We start from the raw sequence: 21848 nt of genomic DNA, 5'->3' as shown, positions 1-21848 counted from the left end.
ACGTGGGGGTGGGATGGGGTGGGCTTCAGCAATCAGACACAGCAAATAACACAACTGTCACTTTACAAACATCTAGCACTTTGGAGCCAGTCCTCTGGTTTGGAGGCCAGGCTGGTGAATTTGGGGGGCTGATCTGTGATTTTTGACCTTTTGGACTGAGCAGCCCTGCACCTCTGACCCTGATCTGAGTGATCCCCGATAACCTAGTGTTGGGGACACTGGGCATGGCCACTAGGTAACTCGAGGGGATGGAAGACCACGAGTGTTGATGAAGCCCCCTCGCACTAGGCCCAAGTGTCCTTGCTCCCCCACCCCCGCCTGGAGGCACTCGCAGCAGTTATGCTGAGGATCTGCAACAATATGTTGCAGAGTCAGTCTGCCTGAAACTAAACAAGGCCAAACAGGGCAGCTATGGAAGAACAATGCTGAATAAAGCAGCTTTATGTATGGTTTAACAGATGGTACAGAGAACAAGGGAACTAGCTGGGAACTGGATTGGCTGGCTAGATGGATACTTAGGGCAGCTTGCTATTGGATAAGTATGCTGAAGAAAGGATGTATAAAAGCCTGTGTAACTTCCTGCTCTGGGTGCAGGATTGGAGATTCTATTCTCCCTGTACCTTGTTTGCAGCTGCAAATAAACTTTTCTGCTTCTCCACCCCGTTGTGATTATTGGGTGACGCACACCGGGTAGCGAACCACCCCAGCTGTTGTTTAGCCTCTCGGCACTGGGTGCCGGCAACACTAGTGCCCGTAGGGCTTGAACATACTCTAGGCCTGGCACTCGGGGCTGATCCTTGGATGGAGGATGAGCCATCACCTGGTTTCAGAGGCCAGACTATCCCCATTTACACTGGGGTAAATCTGGAGCTGTTCCAGTGGGTTACTCTGGATTTACAGCAGCAGCCCTGAAGATGGTGAGCAGGTGCAGTGCCATTGGGGTTAGTGGGGTCATGCCAGGCTCCCATCTGGGGTGAACAGGTTCAGTGCCATTGGGGTCGTGCCCTGTTACTCCAGCTCTGCTCACCCACAGGATCAGGTTCAGGGTAAAGTGCTTCTGCCCAGAGGAAAAGCCCAGGAGTTTGCTTGGAAGAACCAAATCCTCTGCTCCAAAGAGATGTCTGACCGGGACCTCCTGTCTGGGGTGGGGCCTCTCCAGGGCACTCTATGGGCTAGGGTTGAGATTTTCAAAGCTGCCTAGGGGGTTTAGACACATACCTCCCAGCACGAGCTCCAGGCAGCTGCCTGTGACACCTTGGCCGCACTCGCTGGCTGCTACTTTGGCCCGGTGATGCAGCTCCTGAAGCACCTGAGGCCCTTTATGCTGCCCGGGGAATTCCCCCCTGTTAGAAGGCTTTCCCTTCACCCTCTCCCCTGGTTCTTGTCAGGTAGACAGAAAGTAGAAGACCAGAAGTCTGAAGTGCAGACAATGCGATGTTTATTGGGTATTTAAGTTTCCAAGCAAGCATATTCAGAAGCCCTTCACACCAGTCGGGCTTATCTCTATATGCTGATGGAGTCTGTTCCTCAGTGTTCCCTTCCCAGCTCTGATGCCGCAAAGCGTTTACCTCGCGTCCCCCTTCCCAGCTCTGATGCTACAGGGTGTTTACCCCGTGTCCCTGTTCCCTATTCCCTGTTCCTGTTCCCCCCTTAGCAAACATAATTCCAATTTTCCCTTCCACTTCCTGTTTGACCCCAGTTTATATAGTAATATTCTCAGCTATACCTTAACAAATCATTTTACTGCAATTTAACTAACCAATCCTAACATATTATAGCATAATTCTCTAACCAATTATATCCCACTACCCTAATTAACTTACACCTAGCAAAATTAATTATACAGCAGACAGAAACAATTAGAGAACCAGACAGATTAACAATAGAAAAGTGGGGGCCATAAAGATAAAATATACAGAAATGAGGGTTTCACAACCACGACCATTGATAAGTGATTTCATGCCAGACAGAATGCTATCAGGCTAAGTTTCCTTTAACCATCTTAAGATCTGTTTCTTTATCCGGTAGTGATGGGCACTATCAGGACAGGATCGTCTTTCTAATAGCCCAATACCACCTTATTTCAGTGTGACTGGTTTGGGATGTGAGGATGTGACCGTTCGCTTCCCAGCTTATGGCTGTCCCTGCTGCTTAGCCAAAGGCCTTAGCCTAAGAACAAGGCCTCAGACTATCCTAGTTAGATAAGGCCCATACACATGCAGACTTCTGATTTTGATTCTTTGTTTTTATACCTCTATAACTAGCTAAGTGATAAAAATATACCTAAGTGCTTAAAGTACAGGCCTTTACTGGCAGGCCTGAATATCTATCTTCTAGCACCGCTCCTTACCCTGTGCCCCATGTGCCAAGCCTTTGTTCTCCATGGTGGCTAGAGACAGAGCCAGTCTGGTCCTGGATTCCAGCACCCTGTGACCCTGGGGGTTCCCACCCCGAAGCCAGAGCTGGACACCAACTGTACAGATTGAACCCCTCTTTATAAAGAGCTGAACCAAATCCTGGGATCTGAACAGTCCTGGGCTGTGGGTGAGAGCCGTCCCCTCCCCACTTTTAGCTGAGGTCTTGGTTCCCTCCTGTGTCTCAGGGAAGGGATATATAGCTGCTGGGTCTGGGTGCACTGACGGGGCATCACCGTTGGCTCCACAGCTTCGGGGCCAGGTCTTGTCTCTGTCACACCTGCTGACTGCAGAAGACTCATGTCATGCCCCAAGGATTCTCACTGTCTGCAGAGACCCATGTCTCCTGGGGCTGGAGGCTACAGCAGCATGAGCCATGGGGGCATTGGAGGAGAGTCTGCAGCATGAACCCTGGGGTGAGGGGGCGAGGCAGTGATGTACCCGTGCAGATTGGTTCCTGAGTGTGGCAGGATTTTTCCCCAGTGTTGTCTCCCTGATGGGCCGAGCTGCTCTGTAATGAACCTTACCTCAGCCCTGGACCAAGCCTCCTTTCTCTCTGCTCTCCTACAGCCATGCAGTGCATATGTGGAGCCATATGTGTCTACCTAAAGAGCTGGGAGAGGTGCTCTTATCCATGAGTAACCATGCAGAGCTCCTCCTACCAGCTTGTGTGACAGGCCTATGGGTCAGTGCTGCTGGTTGCTGAATCTGCCCTTGGTGAATATACTTGGTCACAGCCTGCACAGGCCTCGGTCCATGGCTGCTTTGGGGCTGGAGCACCCGTGGCTTTGAGTGAGGACAGATATGGACATGGGTTCAGGAGGAGAGGGTCTGAATCCACATGGGTCCTCACAGTGTCCTCCTGCAGCCCCCAATTCCCCTCTTCCACCCATGTGAGGCAGGAGTGACTCCATCATAGCCAGTGAGCTGCACCAGTATCAGAGCAAAATTAGGTCCTTGTCTGGCAGGGTCTCTGCACTGGGCAGAGTGTAACCCACACACCTCATGGGTGTGGTGTTCTGTCCCATCTACTAGCACCGAGACCACTTAGAGCGAGATTAATGAATCTGCTCTGCAGCCTTAGCTAAGGGCCATATGGCTTTTAGCTCATACAGTAAAGGCTCATGCACTAAGCTCCAGAGATCCCAGGTTCGATCCCGCCCACCAACTGCAGTCTGTTGGTATTACAAGAGCTCCCCACTTCACCTTTTCCAGAGACAGTGAAGCCCTCCTGGGGTGAAGCAGACCACATGCAGAGGTGCCGTAGGAGTTTCTATGAGCGAAAAGCTTGTGTGTGTGTGGCTCAGACACGATGCTCCCCTGTGCCATCTCCTCCTGATGCCTCTTACCGTCTGTTGCAGGTTCTGGGACAGATCTTGGAGGCCTCTTCCTCCAACAACAACCCAATCCCAGAGGTGCATGTGGAGGCCATCTCCCATATTCTGAGCTGCCAGGTGAGGGAAAGTGGGGCTGGTGCCAATCTGCTGGGACCAGCAGGTCTCAGGGATGTCAGCAGGCTTCCGTACAGTGCATGGTGCCCCGTACTGGAGACCTCCCTGTGCCCTCAGCACTGCAGGTAATGAGCGTCAATGGCACTCAGCACCTCAGAGGATCAAGCCCTTAGTGTCTATGAGCCCAATTCTCCTTTCCCGCTTGGTGTCCAGTGGTGTTTCTCCTAATTTACCCTGGTATAAGTGAGAGCAGGATCAGGCCCTTTAGTCCCTTCTCAGGGCTCTGGCTGTGTCATACACAGTACATACCACAGGGCCTTTGCCATGAATTCTTAAGTGTCTGTGGTGGTCACGTGGCCCAATCTGACTCCGAATCCTACTCCCAGCCCTATCAATGTGAATCTGCACTGGAGTCCGAGTCATCACTCTGCATTTACACCCTGGGACTCAAATCAGAATCAGGCCCTGGGCCTTTTAAGGCATTCTTGTTTGAACGAGCAGGCGTCTCTGACCTGTTCCCACCTCCCCTCAGGTCACTTCCAAAGCATAGCGTAAGAACATAAGAGTGGCCATACCAGGTCAGACCAAAGATCTATCTAGCCTAGTATCCTGTCTTCCAACAGTGGCCAATGCCAGGTGCTTCAGAGGGAATGGACAGAACAGGGCAATTATTGAGTGATCCATCCCCTGTCGCCCATTCCCAGCTTCTGGCAAACAGAGGCTAGGGACACCATCCCTGCCCATCCTGGCTAATAGCCATTGATGGACCTATGCTCCATTAATTTATCTAGTTCTTTTTTGAACCCTGTAAAAGTCTTGGCCTTCACAACATCCTCTGGCAAAGAGTTCCACAGGTTGACTGTGCTGTGTACTTCCTTTTGTTTGTTTTAAATCTGCTGCCCGTTAATTTCATTTGGTGACCGCTAGTTCTTATGTTATGAGAAGGAGTAAATAACACTTCCTTATTTACTTTCTCCACACCAATCATGATTTTGTATCCCCCCTTAGTCATCTCTTTTCCAAGCTGAAAAGTCCCAGTCTTATTAATCTCTCCTCATATGGAATCTGTTCCATACCCCTAACCATTTTTGTTGCCCTTTTCTGAACCTTTCCAATTCCAACATACCATTTTTGAGATGGGGCGACCACATCTGTATGCAGTATTCAAGATGAGGGCGTACCATGGATTTATATAGAGGCAATATGATATTTTCTGTTTTATTATCTATTCCTTTCATAATAATTCCCAATGTTCTGTTCGGTTTTTTGACTGCCACTGCACATTGAGTGGATGTTTTCAGCAAACTATTCATGATGGCACCAAGATCTTTCTTGAGTGGTAACAGCTAATTTAGACCCCATCATTTTATATGGATAGTTGGGATTATGTTTTCCAATGTGCACTACTTTGCCTTTATCAACACTGAATTTCATCTGCCATTTTGTTGCCCAGTCACCCAGTTTTGACAGATCCTTTTGTAGCTCTTTGCAGTCTGCTTTGGACTTAACTATCTTGACTAGTTTTGTATCATCTGCAAAATTTGCCACCTCACTGTTTACTCCTTTTTCCAGATCATTTATGAATAGGTTGAATAGTGCTGGTCCCAGTACAAACCCCTGGGGGCACCACTGTTTATCTCTTTCCATTGTGAAAACTGACCATTTATTCCTACGCTTTGTTTCCTATCTTTTAACCAGTTACCTTCCCTCTTTTCCCATGACAGCTTACTTTGCTGAAGCGCCTTAAGAGCAGCCCCATTGGTTTAGCAGAGTGTGATGGATTTGTAATAATTTATGACTACTGTATGTTTACCTGATTATAGGGATATTTGCTGTGTGAATACATTGGGTTAGTTTAATGATGGACTGTTGGGAAAACAAGCAGGAAGGGAAAGTGGCTCAAGATAAGCCAGTTCTTAGCAGACACTTGAGAGATGTTAAGAGATAATGCCAGGACAGGAAATGGCCTGGCGAGTAAAAGGATGGTGATAGGTTTGAAAAGGCAAACACTCCCGGCCCTGGAGTAGCTGTCTAGGGAACCAAGCTGAGACACAGGCATCCGCTGGAGTACGTGATGAAACCAGGCCTGTCTAGGTACCATCATCAGAGGTTAGTCTTTAGATAAGATAAGCGTGTGTAGATTGTTCATTGTTTTAAAGTCTGTGTTCCTACTGCTAAAATAACAACACTTTTGCTTTATGCAGGCTGTCCGATCGCTGTAATAATTCTAGATAAGACTTAGTCCTGCCATGAGTGCAGAGGACTGGACTAGATGACCTCTCGAGGTCCCTTATAGTCCTATGATTCGATGTACACCACTGGTCCTGAAGGGAAGAACTGCAGATGTGTGAGCAGAGTCGGACCTGCAGGGTAAGAACACAGGGTGCTGTAGCCCAGGGCTTGGGCTAAGAGTGGGAGAATTGCGGAATGCCACTCCAGTAAAGATAAAGGCCTGACACCTGTGGGGTCCACACAGAGAGACCAGAGAAGGTCAGAGATGCAGCCAGCTTGTAATCATGCCATGATACAGAGAGAACCACAATGAGATCCGCATCTTCCAGTGACTTGGTAAGGTGAGGTGAGATGCTGCAGCAGGGCTGAATGGAGCAAGGAGTCACCTCTGGTGGCTGCTGCTGGGTCAGGATCCCCGATTCAGCACGGGAGAGGAGAGCTCACTCCACACTGCTCGCTGTTCTGCTTTCTGCTCCAGACAGCCCATTCCCACCCATTGGACCTGACGGGGATCATCCAGACCAAACTGGAGATGGGCAGAGGAAACACTCACATTGGGATCCTGGCCTTGATGGGAGAAATCATCGGTGTTGAAGATAAGGAGCAGGTGAGTGAGAGCTCAGTGACTTTCCTTTATATCTCGTCAGGTGAGACCTGCTGCAGCACAGGGCCCACTATGCAGCTTCAGGGCCCATGGGTCTGGCTGCAGGGCCCTGGGCGTGACCTGCTCCCTGTAGCAATGAACAGTCCCCTGTGTTCCCATGCTGTGCTGGGCAGACACACCCCAAAGCTCTGCACACTCAGCCATTGGGGGTGAGCCTGCCTGGCCTGTTCAGGGACAGAGCCTGTGCTGCTGCCAGCCGTCTAGACCTGTATCTCACCACCACCAGTGACAGTGTCTTGTCCTGGCCCTGCAGGTGAGCGAGCCAGGAGGTACCCCTTTCTAAGCTAGGCCTCTGAATTTAATCTCCCTGTAGCTCGGTGTGTTGGCCAACACTGTGGTAATGGGCAGGGTCAGCTCTCCATCACCTTGGACGCTGAAGTTACTTGGCTGCCTGCGGCCCCTGAGGCCAGGATCTGCTATTTGCAATCAGAGATAGGCTGAGTCATGGGATTTGAACCTGGATTTGCCTCCCACATATCTCTTTCCTCCTGCTGCAGCTGTTCCAGCCATTGCCCTCCCTCCCCATGGCATGCAAGTCACACTCCTTTGCTTTCCCCCGCCCCCGAATGACAAATCAGTGCAAATTGGCCACCTGATTCCTAGCATGGAACTCTTTCCTCTAAATCCCTGGCTAATGCCCCTCTTGGATTCACCCCAGATACCCCGTCAGGATGTCCCTGGCCTCCAGGCTGAGTGTCACTGTGCTTGTCTCTTCCTGGAGGATCCAATGCAAAGCCTTCCCCTGGGAGTGCTGCAGGAGTAAATAATCTATAAAACTTCTCTGGACACTTTGGAAACAACCATTGCTTTGGGCAGGGGGACGAGCCAAGTGAGTGACCTGCTGCTGGTTTCTCTGGGCAGGGAGAGCCTGCTGTATGCCCACTCCCCTTCTGCTCCCCACAGTCCCTGCCCCCATGTCCCTCGCACGGAGTGAACAGCACTCAGGGTGTGACTGTACTGCCAGGTGTGTAGTTGGAAACTGAGGGCCTGATCCTGTTCTTAATTACACAGGGGTGAAGTCAGCGCAACTGAAGTCAATAAGCCTAATTTTGACCTTGCCCCTGTGCAACTCCATTGACTTCAGCACAGATAACCTTGATTTACATCAGGTTGAGTGAGAGCAGGACCAGGCCTGGGAGTTAGTGCATTTACAGCAGAGTGAGTGAGAGCAGGACCAGGACCAGCATTATGGACCAAGGACTAGAGCCTGCTCTCAGTTCCAGCACCCCGACCCCCACATTCACAGTGCTCCCCAGGGGGGATGCTGTGCAGTGAGGTGTGTGTGCATCAGGGGAATGTCCACAGTTCATGCTGTGACTCCTCTGTGAGCCAGCATGACTGTAACCCATGGACGTGAAATGGCTAGCCCACTCGGGCAGCCTCTTGTGGAGTGTAATGGCTGTGCAGTCATGGGAAAGGGGATCCTGCGGCGCTGGAGGCTCGGCTCCCAGCACCCTCTGCTCTGAGTTACACTATCCCAGGACCAGACGATGCTCACTCACTGAATTCAGTGGGCCTAATTCTCCTTTCACTGACCCACTTTCACCTCAGAGGAGCCCCATTGACTTCTGTGGTGTCTTAGCAAGTCAGGACAGAACTGGAACTATGGCTCCCAGTCCTGCGCTGTCTGCTGGAGCCCATGTGGTCTGCAGAAGAGAAGAATGAGGGGAGATTTGAAAGCTGCTTTCAACTACCTGAAAGAGGGTTCCAAAGAGGATGGATCTAGACTGTTCTCAGTGGTAGCAGATGACAGAATGAGGAGTAATGGTCTTAAGTTGCAGTGGGGGAGGTTTAGGTTGGATATTAAGAAAAACTTTTTCATGAGGAGGGTGGTGAAACACTGGAATGCGTTACCTAGGAAGGTGGTGGAATCTCCTTCCTTTGACATTTTTAAGGTCAGGCTTGACAAAGTCCTGGCTGGGATGATTTAGTTGGGGATTAGTCCTGCTCTGAGCAGAGGGTTGGACTAGACGCCCTCCTGAGGTCCCTTCCACCCCTGATATTCTATGATTCTATGTACCTTCCACTAATAAAGACTCCAGTGCTGTCTCTTGAAGAAGCGTACATCTGCTGTTTAGAAAGCTACTGAATAAGTGCTGGAAAGACCTGGTCCGTTCTCTTTGACTAGTCTAGAAGAGGGACCCAGCCTCCTTTCTGCTAATAGAAAAGGCCACCTTGTATCTTAGCATCATCTTGGATGCTCGGGAGCCTCTTAGAAGTATAAGGTCTCCTCAGTGACTTATCCTGCTCAGTGTATGTGCATGCAAGAATCCCCCTGAGCTCTCTCTGAGGAGTGACCCCATGTCCCCCTCCCATGTAACCACATTCCTTCTTGCCTTGCCCCCTCCTCTCAGTCTCTCTTTGTGGCCCTTTAGAGGCACCCTTGTGTCCCCTAATGACTCACCCCCTGGCTCCAGCTCTCCAGGACATTCTCAGCCAATATGCATTTGTACGGCACCAGCACTGCACTAGGTGCTTTAAACCATTGCCGCACCCTATTCCTGGGGGCGGGGGAGGGGTATGGGGGGGTGAGGACGTTGTACTGCCCACCCCTGCCCCAGGGCAGCTGGCATCCATGCTGAGCCCAGCCTGCCAGGGCAGCCTGCTAGGAGCCTGGAAATGGGCGGGCGGAGCCCGACCACTGCTAAAGGACCTCCCCCAGCCTAAGGGGAGGATCCACAAGGTCTAGGATCTCAGTTAAGTATGGGGGACAACTAAAGACATAACAGGGACAGGAGTGAGGTCACAAGGCTAAACGAAGGGAACTGGACAGGGACACCGAGAGAGAACCCTGGACAGCGCCTGAGCAACTGCCATAACTGACACTCTGGGAAGGCACCATGGGGAGAGGAGGGGTGCAGGTTAGAGAGACTGCCCTGACCTACAACAAGGATAAAAAGTCTCCTTTGCCTATGCACACCCCGTGGAAAAAGCCGGCACAGAAGGGATTGATGGTACCCCATCAGTTGTGGGGCCCTGCATTGTCCCCCCCTCATACTAATACAATGGGTCTTTCCCCCAGTTTCAGGCAAGAGTGAGGGATAAAATGAGGTGGCCATTGTATGGTTCCCAAAGCAATCAGAATATTTTCCTCAGATTGTTTCGTTGGATTAACTGGTGATCAGCGGTTTGGAAGAAAACCCTGGGGTTTTGTCTGGGGACACCACCGCCTGCTCAGCATGAGAATGGTGCCTCCCTGCCCAGAGTGGCAGTTGGTTATTGACCAGCCTCTCGCCTCAGAGGTGGGTGGGGGCAGCCCTGTCTGGATTGGGGCGGGGGCTGTAAACAACACCCCGTGGATGCAGGGGAGGACCCTGATTCCCTGCCTCACGTGATCTGTGTTATTCCACACCCAGCTAATACACAAGCATTGTAATGGATTAAACCCCCCACTTTGGGGTCATTTTTTATTATTGACCGAGCATCGTGTGATGTAGATGGCACTGTATGCACAAATGGCAGCTCAAACCTCACTTCCAGCCTGCTCTACATGGGTGGCCAGGGCGCCTTACGGCAGGGCAGTTCACCCCTTCCATGTCTCTGGTGCCAGTTTCCCTGTGGCCCTCCACCCCATAAGACAAAAGACTGTCCTGTCCCAAGGAGTTGACAATCAAAACCCTCACTCCTGTAGTGGGAGCTGCTGGCGCAGACCCTCATGTGACCAGGCTCCGGCTCGGTGACCAGCCCTCTGTGGAGAAAGAAGTGGTTCGGGACTATTTAGAAAAGCTGGACGTGCACAAGTCCATGGGGCCGGATGCGTTGTATCCGAGAGTGCTAAAGGAGTTGGCGGATGTGATTGCAGAGCCATTGTCCATTATCTTTGAAAACTCATGGCGATCGGGGGAAGTCCCGGATGACTGGAAAAAGGCTAATGTAGTGCCCATCTTTAAAAAAGGGAAGAAGGAGGATCCTGGGAACTACAGGCCAGTCAGCCTCACCTCAGTCCCCGGAAAAATCATGGAGCAGGTCCTCAAGGAATCAATCCTGAAGCACTTACACGAGAGGAAAGTGATCAGGAACAGTCAGCATGGATTCACCAAGGGAAAGTCATGTCTGACTAATCTAATTACCTTCTATGATGAGATAACTGGCTCTGTGGATGAGGGGAAAGCGGTGGACGTGTTGTTCCTTGACTTTAGCAAAGCTTTTGACACGGTCTCCCACAGTATTCTTGCCAGCAAGTTAAAGAAGTATGGGCTGGATGAATGCACTATAAGGTGGATAGAAAGTTGGCTAGATTGTCGGGCTCAACGGGTAGTGATCAATGGCTCCATGTCTAGTTGGCAGCCAGTATCAAGTGGAGTGCCCCAAGGATAGGTCCTGGGGCCGGTTTTGTTCAATATCTTCATAAATGATCCGGAGGATGGTGTGGATTACACCCTCAGCAGGTTTGCAGATGACACTAAACTGGGAGGAGTGGTAGATACGCTGGAGGGCAGGGATAGGATACAGAGGGACCTAGACAAATTGGAGGATTGGGCCAAAAGAAATCTGATGAGGTTCAACAAGGATAAGTTCAGAGTCCTGCACTTAGGAAGAAAGAATCCCATGCACCGCTACAGACTAGGGACCGAATGGCTAGGGAGCAGTTCTGCAGAAAAGAACCTAGGGGTTATAGTGGCGAGAAGCTGGATATGAGTCAACAGTGTGCCCTTGTTGCCAAGAAGGCCAATGGCATTTTGGGATGTATAAGTAGGGGCATTGCCAGCAGATGGAGGGACGTGATCGTTCCCCTCTATTCGACACTGGTGAGGCCTCATCTGGAGTACTGTGTCCAGTTTTGGGCCCCACACTACAAGAAGGATGTGGAAAAATTGGAAAGAGTCCAGTGGAGGGCAACAATAATGATTAGTGGACTGGAACACATGACTTATGAGGAGAGGCTGAGGGAACTGGGGATGTTTAGTCTGCGGAAGAGAAGAATGAGGGGGGATTTGATAGCTGCTTTCAACTACCTGAAAGGGGGTTCCAAAGAGGATGGCTCTAGACTGTTCTCAGTGGTAGCAGATGACAGAACAAGGAGTAATGGTCTCAAGTTGTAGTGGGGGAGATTTAGGTTGGATATTAGGAAAAACTTTTTCACTATGAGGGTGGTGAAACACTGGAATGCGTTACCTAGGGAGGTGGTGGAATCTCCTTCCTTAGAATTTTTTAAGGTCAGGCTTGACAAAGCCTTGGCTGGGATGATTTAATTGGGGATTGGTCCTGCTTTGAGCAGGGGTTGGACTAGATGACATCCTGAGGTCCCTTCCAACCCTAATATTCTATGATTCTTTGACCTCAACCCAAGTGCCCACTTAGCTGCTGAAAGTCTCCCAGTTATTTCCCAGGGACAGGAGACCACAGCTGCATACATCTCCTGGATATCATATGTGATGCCTGACAGGTATCACACATGCAAGGGACCCGTGCTCGAAGTATAGGCTGGAATGTAAGGCTGTCCATTGGGGGAGCAGCTGGTGAAGAACCTGGATGCCAGAGCCTGTTTTTCCCAGAGCACTGACAGAAGAGGGCTGGCTGCATTCAGAAGTGGCTAGTTTCACAGGAGACTGGGGCATGGTCATCTCAGGACAGGAGAGCTGGGAGCAGGGGGGAAATGAGCCATTACTGGGCACACAATGCCTCTACAAATATATTTAATTGTTGCTGTGACCTGAACCCCTGTAAACAGTGACGCTCAGTTCAGTGACTGCCCACTAGATGCGTGGGAGGTTGGGGCACACAGAGCCCCTCTCCCCGAAAGAGGCATATGCATCACCCCTTGCTATGATGCTTGAGAAGGATCTTCCTATGGATCCCTCATGGCAACAGCAGAGGGGTGGCTGCAGGATGCAGCGAGGGAAAAATCCATGATGCTGTGAGTGGTATAAAGCAGGCAATCCATAACCTGTGGGTTCTAACCTGTAGTTGGGTCAGGTAGGTTTCAGGGGTGGGAGGTCACAACACCCTCCCTTTCCTTTTCTTTCCTTTAAAATGTATTTCTAGCCCTCCGCAAGGTTGCGAAGAGAACCTTGAAAACGTGAGCTTAGCATCAGTGAATGCAGTGATATCTGCCTGGACCTGCAGCCAACCTGAAACAATTACTCTTAAGAGATGTGATTGTGAACTGCTCCATTCATCTCAAATCAAGGCTGTGTGGATGCTGCAGATATGGAATTTGGTGTTTTTCAGATGCCCCAGAATCCAGCATTTCTGTCATGGAATCTGTCCATTTGCTAAAGTCAAGCAGCTGACATTTTATTTTCCATTCCTCTGCCCTGTGAAGACCTGTCTGCAGCTGCCTCTTACTCTCCAGCTTTCCTCATATCCTCCCTGTGCAGTACTACGGGACCAAGCAGGAGAGCAGTTGTGACCACTTCCTTCCCCTTTCTTCCCTCTTCTAGGAAACTGCCATTTATAGGCTCACTTCCTTCTCTGGTGGACTCAGACCATTACGCCTGTGATCTACCTGGATACATCAATGGAGTTAGTCATGGTAACTGGCAAAGGACTGTGGGGCATGCATACGGTCATTAAAAGGAGAGAGCACTGAGACATTTGGAGACCAAGAATTCATCTGTATGAAAGACTCCACTGAATTCTCCAAGCAAAGATTTGTGGGTTTACAACGTCAGAATACTGTTTTCTTAAATGGCAGTTCTGTAAACATGAACGTTCTCTGCACATCAACTTGGAGGCACTATGAAGAGTGAAAATCTGTTACTCCCAGGCCAGGGGCTGTTTTCAACTGGAGCATTGTAGTTAAGCTTTTGGCCGAATCCAAACAAAGACACAGCTTGCCCTGTGTACCGTTATATTAACAAACATAGTCTTACTTTGGAGTGGTAAATAACTAAAGGGTCCACACTTAGTGGTACGTCTCCATCATGTTTATTGTTAAAGGTTAGAGGAGGGTGACAGGGGACTGGCCCCTTCAGGGAAGTCAGGCACCAGCCTACCTGTGACAGGAGAAAGAGTGAACTCAGACCTACTTGGAAGTAATAAATCCCTAGCTGCTTAGCAGCTAATTAGCTAACAAGCCTGTAAGTGTTACCAGGGCTCAGAAGGTGGGGGTCCTAGAGACAGGAACCTCCTGAGGAGGGGAGTTGATGGGAGACCTGAGGAGGCAGGCTCACCAGAGAAGGTGTGTCCCACACCAGAGAAGGACAGGGAACTCCCAAACAGTGGCAGGAAGCCCAGCCTGTCAGGAACTCCTCACTGTAAACTCTCTGAAGCCCCCTGGCTCTGGTAAAGGACTCTCCCCAGGTAGTGGCAAGGGGCCAGACTCCTCCAGGGAAGGGACCCAAGCTGAAAGAACCCTGCTGGAGGGGAGTGGTAGACCCAGAAGAGATCCAATAACAATAGGTTCTCAACCTATTTACCATTGTGGGCCACATCCAATACTACCTGTATGGCCCTGAGGATGTCACTTGGGCCACAGCTGTGTGCTGATTGGGCCACAAGTGGCCCGTGGGCTGCAGGTTGAGAACAACTGCAATAAATTAAGACTGACTCTTTCTCCCAGATAAGAGCCTGGGGTGAAGGTTTGCTTGTATTTTCATTGAGTTTTGGTTAATAAAGTACACCCCTCAGAAGGGGCAGCGTTCCCTATATACAACCTCACTGAACTTACTGATGTCATTAGAGGAAACTGAGGCAGGGAGCACCTACAGTGCCATACTTGGCCAGGAGGAGGGCACTATCGGGCAGGTACACCCTGTGACAGAGGACTGAAGGTTTTGGGAGCACTAGCCTTTTAAGGACCCTAGTGACAGAGGATGTGGAAAAAGCTAATGTGCTCAATGCTTTTTTTGCCTCTGTCTTCACTAACAAGGACAGCTCCCAGACTGCTGCGCTGGGCATCGCAACATGGGGAGTAGATGGCCAGCCCTCTGTGGAGAAAGAGGTGGTTAGGGACTATTTAGAAAAGCTGGACGTGCACAAGTCCATGGGGCCGGACGAGTTGCATCCGAGAGTGCTAAAGGAATTGGCGGATGTGATTGCAGAGCCATTGGCCATTATCTTTGAAAACTCGTGGCGAACGGGGGAAGTCCCGGATGACTGGAAAAAGGCTAATGTAGTGCCCATCTTTAAAAAAGGGAAGAAGGAGGATCCTGGGAACTACAGGCCAGTCAGCCTCACCTCAGTCCCCGGAAAAATCATGGAGCAGGTCCTCAAGGAATCAATCCTGAAGCACTTACATGAGAGGAAAGTGATCAGGAACAGTCAGCATGGATTCACCAAGGGAAGGTCATGCCTGACTAATCTAATCGCCTTCTATGATGAGATTACTGGTTCTGTGGATGAAGGGAAAGCAGTGGATGTATTGTTTCTTGACTTTAGGAAAGCTTTTGACACGGTCTCCCACAGTATTCTTGTCAGCAAGTTAAAGAAGTATGGGCTGGATGAATGCACTATAAGGTGGGTAGAAAGTTGGCTAGATTGTCGGGCTCAACGGGTAGTGATCAATGGCTCCATGTCTAGTTGGCAGCCGGTGTCAAGTGGAGTGCCCCAGGGGTCGGTCCTGGGGCCGGTTTTGTTCAATATCTTCATAAATGATCTGGAGGATGGTGTGGATTGCACTCTCAGCAAATTTGCGGATGATACTAAACTGGGAGGAGTGGTAGATATGCTGGAGGGCAGGGATAGGATACAGAGGGACCTAGACAAATTGGAGGATTGGGCCAAAAGAAACCTGATGAGGTTCAATAAGGATAAGTGCAGGGTCCTGCACTTAGGACGGAAGAACCCAATGCACAGCTACAGACTAGGGACCGAATGGCTAGGCAGCAGTTCTGCGGAAAAGGACCTAGGGGTTACAGTGGACGAGAAGCTGGATATGAGTCAGCAGTGTGCACTTGTTGCCAAGAAGGCCAATGGCATTTTGGGATGTATAAGTAGGGGCATAGCGAGCAGATCAAGGGACGTGATCGTTCCCCTCTATTCGACATTGGTGAGGCCTCATCTGGAGTACTGTGTCCAGTTTTGGGCCCCACACTACAAGAAGGATGTGGATAAATTGGAGAGAGTCCAGCGAAGGGCAACAAAAATGATTAGGGGTCTGGAACACATGACTTATGAGGAGAGGCTGAGGGAACTGGGATTGTTTAGTCTGCGGAAGAGAAGAATGAGGGGGGATTTGATAGCTGCTTTCAACTACCTGAGAGGTGGTTCCAGAGAGGATGGTTCTAGACTATTCTCAGTGGTAGAAGAGGACAGGACAAGGAGTAATGGTCTCAAGTTGCAGTGGGGGAGGTTTAGGTTGGATATTAGGAAAAACTTTTTCACTAGGAGGGTGGTGAAACACTGGAATGCGTTACCTAGGGAGGTGGTAGAATCTCCTTCCTTAGAAGTTTTTAAGGTCAGGCTTGACAAAGCCTTGGCTGGGATGATTTAATTGGGGATTGGTCCTGCTTTGAGCAGGGGGTTGGACTAGATGACCTCCTGAGGTCCCTTCCAACCCTGATATTCTATGATTCTATGATTCTATGACTCAGCTTAGTCCTGAAAGCTTCTGCCTTGGCTCAATTGCTGTTCCCAGTTGGTTCAGAGCATATGTGAGTGTACCAATGTCTTTTCTGTCCCATAACAAAGGATTTTTATTTACCTGTTTACCCAGTGTGATTGCAGATTGCTATATGTATCAGAAATGTAAGAAAACCATTGAGAAAGATGCTGCTGTCATGGAAACAGACTATAACAGCAAGAAACATGTTACTGGCCAGTTGGAGGTGGAAAGACTGGCTTGACTCATCCGGCACAAGGCACAAGGGCATCTAGTAAATAACTGCTATGGGTTGTGCACAGTGTAGGCCACATGATGAAGTTTTTCAAGGACATTCATGGATATTTTCACAGCACTGCATGTACAATTCTCATCCTCTCCTCTAGCTCAGAACCCACGAAGGGCCTGAGCACAAGTGACTGGAGGTACAGGAAAAAGGCCATCAGGCACAGCATTCTGGCCCTAAACAGGTTTCAGAAAAAGAAAAGGAGTACTTGTGGCACCTTAGAGACTAACCAATTTATTTGAGCATGAGCTTTCTACGCAGAGAGCAGCAGCCCAAGGCAATGAGTCTCAGAGCCTGGGGCAAGGGACACAGGCTCACGGGGCTCACACTACGGTGCTAAAAATAGCAGTATAGATTTTGTGACTCAGGCTCTGAAACGTCCTAAGTTCCAGCCTAGGCCAGAATGTCTACACTGTTATTTGTAGCACCATATTGTGAGCCCATGTCTGTCAACTCAGGCTCTGCGAATCATTGCTGTGGGCTGTGTAGACATACCCTTAGTGGCTGATCTCCGTTAGCTCAATTTTAACTCCTGGAGGAGGCATTTCCCCCAAGGTCCCTCACCTCCCTCACCCCCAGCCCCCCAATCTCTGGGCGCAAATCTAGTTGACTCCAGCTCATCAACACTTTTAGGGCAGTGCTGAGCACTTGCAGCTCCCATTGACTCCCACTGGAATTATGTGTGTTGAGCACCAGCCTCTGGGCTGGGCTGGTGAGCCAGCCTGATAGGGAAAAGAGTTTTTTCCCCATTAAAATGTTGATGAACTTTTTTTCATTTTTTTCCCAAATTTTGGGGGCAGGTTTGTCAGAAAATCAAAAACTTCCCATTTTTGGTTAAAATGGATTTTTTTCAGTTTTCAGATGAAAACCCCCTAAATTCTGAGGAAAATGGATTTTTTTTCCTTCACAAATTTCCCTTAGTGGAAAAGCCACTCTCCATCAGAAGACCATTTTGAGTGGAAATTTTTCTCCTGGCTCCATTCTGATTGGACTAAACCACAAAGCTCAGGCCCAAGCACCCCATCTGGGTTAGGAGGACAATGGGTATTTCACAGTCTCTGTTTGGAGATGTGGTCCCTGAAGGCGACCCCCCCCCCCACACTTTTGCAGTGGGGGAGAGACAAGTATTTAATGTCTGGTTCATTATACTTTGCTCTTATAGACTCATAGACGCATAGATATTAAGGTCAGACGGGACCACTATGATCATCTAGTCCGACCTTCTGCACAAGGCAGGCCACAGAATCTCACCCACTCACTCCTGCAATAAACCTCTCACCTATGTCTGAGCTATTGAAGTCCTCAAATCGTGGTTTAAAGACTTCAAGGAGCAGAGAATCCTCCAGCAAGTGACCCGTGCCCCATGCTACAGAGGAAGGCGAAAAACCCCCAGGGCCTCTTCCAATCTGCCCTGGAGGAAAATTCCTTCCCAACCCCAAATATGGCGATCAGCTGAACCCTGAGCATGTGGGCAAGATTCACCAGCCAGATACCAGATCCAGGAAAGAATTCTCTGTAGTAACTCAGATCTCACCCCATCTAACATCCCATCACAGGCCATTGGGCCTATTTACCATGAATAGTTAAAGATCAATTAATTGCTAAAATCATGTTAGCTAAAATCATATAATCTCCTCCATGAACTTATCGAGTTTAATCTTGAAGCCAGAAAGGTCTTTTGCCCCCACTGTTTCTCTTGGAAGGCTGTTTCAGAACGTTACTCCTCTGATGGTTAGAAACCTTCATCTAATTTCAAGTTTAAATTTCCCGATGGCAAGTTTATATCCATTTGTTCTTGTGTCCAGATTGGTACTGAGTTTAAATAATTCCTCTCCCTTTCCGGTATTTATCCCTCTGATATATTTATAGAGAGCAATCATATCTCCCCTCAACCTTCTTTTGGTTAGGCTAAACAAGCCAAGCTCCTTGAATGTCCTTTCGTAAGACAGGTTTTCCATTCCTCGGATCATCCTAGCAGCCCTTCTCTGTACCTGTTCCAGTTTGAATTCATCCTTCTTAAACATGGGAGACCAGAACTGCACACAGTATTCCAGGTGAGGTCTCACCAGTGCCTTGTATAATGGTACTAACACCTCCTTATCTCTACTGGAAATACCTCGCCTGATGCATCCCAAGACCGCATTAGCTTTTTTCACGGCCATATCACATGGGTGGCTCATAGCCATCCTGTGATCAACCAATACTCCAAGGTCCTTCTCCTCCTCCGTTACTTCTAATTGATGCGTCCCCAGCTTATAACTAAAATTCTTGTTATTAATCCCTAAATGCATGACTTTGCACGTCTCACTATTAAATTTCATCCTGTTACTATTACTCCAGTTTACAAGGTCATCCAGATCCTCCTGTATGATTTCCCGGTCCTTCTCTAAATTGGCAATATCTCCCAGCTTTGTATCATCCGCAAACTTTATTAGCACACTCCCACTTTTTGTGCCAAGGTCAGTAATAAAAAGATTAAATAAGATTGGTCCCAAATCTGATCCCTGAGGCACTCCACTGGTAACCTCCCTCCAGCCTGAGAGTTCACCTTTCAGTAGAACCCACTGTAGTCTCCCTGTTAACCATTTCCTTATCCACCTTTCAATTTTCATATTGATCCCCATCTTTTCCAATTTAACTAATAATTCCCCACGTGGCACAGTATCAAACACCTTACTGAAAGCTAGGTAAATTAGATCCACTGTGTCTAGATTCCTTTGTCTAAGAAATCTGTTACTTTCTCAAAGAAGGAGATCAGGTTGTTTTGGCACGATCTACCTTTTGTAAAACCATGTTGTATTTTGTCCCATTTACCATTAACCTCAATGTACTTTACTACTTTCTCCTTCAAAATTTTTTCCGAGACCTTGCATACAACAGATGTCAAACTAACAGGCCTGTAGTTACCACGATCACTTTTTTCCCCTTTCTTAAAAATAGGAACTATGTTAGCAATTTTCCAGTCATACGGTACAACCCCTGAGTTTACAGATTCATTAAAAATTCTTGCTAATGGGCTTGCAATTTCATGTGCCAATTCCTTTAATATTCTCGGATGAAGAATCTGGGCCCCCCGATTTAGTCCCATTAAGCTGTTCGAGTTTCACTTCTACCTCAGATATGGTAATATCTACCTCCATATCCTCATTCCCATTTGTCATGCTACCATTATCCCTAAGATCCTCTTTAGCCTCATTAAAGACTGAGGCAAAGTATTAGTTTAGATATTGGGCCATGCCTAGATTATCCTAGGAGCTGCAGCTAGCAAGAGATGTCAAGAGTAACAAGAAGGGTTTCTTCAGGTATGTTGGCAACAAGAAGAAAGCCAAGGAAAGTGTGGGCCCCTTACTGAATGAGGGAGGCAACCTAGTGACAGAGGATGTGGAAAAAGCTAATGTGCTCAATGCTTTTTTTGCCTCTGTTTTCACTAACAAGGTCAGCTCCCAGACTGCTGCGCTGGGCATCACAGAATGGGGAAGAGATGGCCAGCCCTCTGTGGAGATAGAGGTGGTTAGGGACTATTTAGAAAAGCTGGACGTGCACAAGTCCATGGGGCCGGACGAGTTGCATCCGAGAGTGCTGAAGGAATTGGCGGCTGTGATTGCAGAGCCCTTGGCCATTATCTTTGAAAACTCGTGGCGAACGGGGGAAGTCCCGGATGACTGGAAAAAGGCTAATGTAGTGCCAATCTTTAAAAAAGGAAAGAAGGAGGATCCTGGGAACTACAGGCCAGTCAGCCTCACCTCAGTCCCTGGAAAAATCATGGAGCAGGTCCTCAAAGAATCAATCCTGAAGCACTTACATGAGAGGAAAGTGATCAGGAACAGTCAGCATGGATTCACCAAGGGAAGGTCATGCCTGACTAATCTAATCGCCTTTTATGATGAGATTACTGGTTCTGTGGATGAAGGGAAAGCAGTGGATGTATTGTTTCTTGACTTTAGCAAAGCTTTTGACACGGTCTCCCACAGTATTCTTGTCAGCAAGTTAAGGAAGTATGGGCTGGATGAATGCACTATACGGTGGGTAGAAAGCTGGCTAGATTGTCGGGCTCAACGGGTAGTGATCAATGGCTCCATGTCTAGTTGGCAGCTGGTGTCAAGTGGAGTGCCCCAGGGGTCGGTCCTGGGGCCGGTTTTGTTCAATATCTTTATAAATGATCTGGAGGATGGTGTGGATTGCACTCTCAGCAAATTTGCGGATGATACTAAACTGGGAGGAGTGGTAGATACGCTGGAGGGGAGGGATAGGATACAGAAGGACCTAGACAAATTGGAGGATTGGGCCAAAAGAAATCTGATGAGGTTTAATAAGGATAAGGGCAGGGTCCTGCACTTAGGATGGAAGAATCCAATGCACTGCTACAGACTAGGGACCGAATGGCTAGGCAGCAGTTCTGCGGAAAAGGACCTAGGGGTGACAGTGGACGAGAAGCTGGATATGAGTCAGCAGTGTGCCCTTGTTGCCAAGAAGGCCAATGGCATTTTGGGATGTATAAGTAGGGGCATTGCCAGCAGATCGAGGGACGTGATCGTTCCCCTCTATTCGACACTGGTGAGGCCTCATCTGGAGTACTGTGTCCAGTTTTGGGCCCCACACTACAAGAAGGATGTGGATAAATTGGAGAGAGTCCAGCGAAGGGCAACAAAAATGATTAGGGGTCTAGAGCACATGACTTATGAGGAGAGGCTGAGGGAGCTGGGATTGTTTAGTCTGCAGAAGAGAAGAATGAGGGGGGATTTGATAGCTGCTTTCAACTACCTGAAAGGGGGTTCCAAAGAGGATGGCTCTAGACTGTTCTCAATGGTAGCAGATGACAGAACGAGGAGTAATGGTCTCAAGTTGCAATGGGGGAGGTTTAGATTGGATATTAGGAAAAACTTTTTCACTAAGAGGGTGGTGAAACACTGGAATGCGTTACCTAGGGAGGTGGTAGAATCTCCTTCCTTAGAGGTTTTTAAGGTCAGGCTTGACACAGCCCTGGCTGGGATGATTTAACTGGGACTTGGTCCTGCTTCGAGCAGGGGGTTGGACTAGATGACCTTCTGGGGTCCCTTCCAACCCTGATATTCTATGATTCTATGATTCTATGATTCTATGATCCTTGACCTCCACTCCATCCTCAGTGTTTAGCGGTCCCACTTCTTCTTTCTTTGTTTTCTTCTTATTTATAGGGCTAAAGAACCTTTTACTATTGGTTTTAATTCCCTTTGCAAGGTCCAACTCTACTTGACTTTTAGCCTGTCTCACTTTATCCCTACATGTTCTGACCTCAATAAGGTAGCTTTCCTTGCTGATCCCTCCCATCTTCCACTCC

This window comes from Chelonia mydas, chromosome 17 (assembly GCF_015237465.2).
Source record: "Chelonia mydas isolate rCheMyd1 chromosome 17, rCheMyd1.pri.v2, whole genome shotgun sequence".
Classification (NCBI taxonomy): Eukaryota; Metazoa; Chordata; order Testudines; family Cheloniidae; genus Chelonia; species Chelonia mydas.
The sequence above is the reverse complement of the archived record's forward strand: the minus strand, read 5'-3'. Positions refer to the sequence as shown.